This window comes from Myotis daubentonii, chromosome 12, assembly GCF_963259705.1.
Source record: "Myotis daubentonii chromosome 12, mMyoDau2.1, whole genome shotgun sequence".
Classification (NCBI taxonomy): domain Eukaryota; kingdom Metazoa; phylum Chordata; class Mammalia; order Chiroptera; family Vespertilionidae; genus Myotis; species Myotis daubentonii.
In genome coordinates, this window is record NC_081851.1 from 27,801,935 (window position 1) to 27,803,909 (window position 1,975).

At 45.7% G+C, this 1,975-nt stretch overlaps 1 non-coding gene across 1 annotated transcript; it reads left to right on the forward strand.

Annotated features, from left to right (window-relative positions):
* The first annotated feature begins 282 nt into the window (after positions 1-282).
* LOC132214082 (small nucleolar RNA SNORA74) lies at positions 283-478 on the forward strand. The gene has a single exon (XR_009448178.1). It is a non-coding gene; the product is annotated as a small nucleolar RNA SNORA74 (small nucleolar RNA).
* The last annotated feature ends 1,497 nt before the right edge of the window (positions 479-1,975 follow it).

A 1,975-nucleotide genomic window follows, 5' to 3' on the forward strand; every position in this document is an offset into this window, starting at 1 on the left:
TGAGGTTGATTAGGTTATGAGGGTGGAGCCCTCATGCATTGGATTAATACCCTTTTCAAAGATCCCCCATGTTATATTTATCGGGATCGCTCTATATGTTAAATAAATGTCTAACCACTATTTTGTACACTTGAAACTAATACTGAATGTCATCTCTAATTGAAAAAAAAATTAAATTTTAAAATAATTTTTAATAAAAATAAAAGTGATCCTTTTTTAAAGAGTGATCTTTAAAAAATATAAATCAGATCATTACACTCTGTGCCTAAAAGCCTTAAGCGCTCCAGCAGGAGTCAGCTCTCCAGACAGCATCATGCCTGTGAGGGTATGATGGGAGAGGAATGCCCTGTCTTCTTCCTCCTGTTGCCCCCTTCACACTTCTGGTGACATGTGGCACTGGTGCAGGCAGAACTGTGCTTCCATGAGAGTGAGCTAAGCATCACTTTGGTTGCTTTGTTCTAGTGAATGAGCAGACACAGAAAAATATTTTTAAAAATCTTAATGGTTCTAATAGCATTTCACCCCACCCAAGGGACCTTTAACTGCCCTCCAGCCAGCCTGGCTCACACAGCCTTGAGGAAAGAAGGGACGATTAGTGCTGCTCAGGCTGCCAGTGAGCATGCATCTGGTCAGACATCTGAAGAGAACTGCAGTTATCTTAGGATGGAAATGGAGGGTCGCATCTGCTGGGATCAGGCACACAGGAGGGGACTAAACTGTGTGGGAAATAGTGACCGGATTAGAGCTGCATGACCCCGCCATGCTCTCACTATCCAGCTGCAACCAGGGGACCATGAATAGTCCACAACAGGAAGCAGCTCCATGGCCTCTGACAACCCACAGACCCTCTGCAAAGCCCTTGAGCTCACATGGCTGATGTCAGACTATACATCCTTATACCCTAATTTCTGCCTAATTTCTGTTTGGACCTTTTAATTCTACTCTTACAAGAAAGCCAGGTCTGAGTCTCTTGTACACTGCTCAAAGGTTTGTGAGGACCCAGTAGGTGGCAACTAGACTTGGTATAACCTGGAACATTTGATTTTTGGCCTCAGTCCCTTCACAGTCAGCAAGACTAAACCTGTAACAATCTGGTGACCACCACTCGCCCCTTCCTGGGGACTCACTGAGAAACCACCTCATGCAACTTGAGTCCCTCCAGAGGCTCTTTGAGTGACCGAGACTAACAGGCACCCACATGTGGAGGTCGGCAGAGGCAGAACACAGGGGCGCCTTGGGACTTTTGCTGACCTTCCCTCATCCAGTTCAGGTAAAAGGCAGACTTGGTGCACTGCTTGGACCTTCTTGCTCTCACTCTGAACCAGCAGAGGCAGCCACACACTGAGAATTGTTTTCAGCTCCAAATAGAATGCCCAAGGCCAGTCACAGGACGCATCTGACATTGGCCAGCACCAGAGTCCCTCTCACTTGCATGCAGTTCAACCCACACAGGGGCCAACTGCAGATGACATCAGAGCATGATCCAGTTGCTTCACAAGCGGCATATCCAAGGGAGATCTTACAGGACAGCAGAACCTGCTGAGGCGAATTCTGCTCCATGTGGTCAGCACCTGTGCAGCAGCTCATTCAATGTGGTCAGGGGTGATCCTCACAGTCAGCCACCCTGAAGGTCAGCCACATACTTAAATAGGCCAATAGCAATATATAGACTCAACTGCAACAGGAGAGCCCATATAACACACACAAGGGACATTCTTGGCACACTCAGCTCTGGAAAAAAGAAGACTGTGATAATACGTCCCTCAGCACACCTACTACATAAGGCCACACTACCAAGATTGGGTGTCTAATAGTCTAAGACAGAGAAATATAACCACCAAAACAGCCAAAATGGGTAGACAAAGAAAAATGCCCCCCATTAAAGTACATCAGACACCTTCAAAAAATAAATCAGTGAAGTAGAGGCAAGTATACTACTAGATACAGATTTTTTTAAAAAAAAAATGCTTATAAG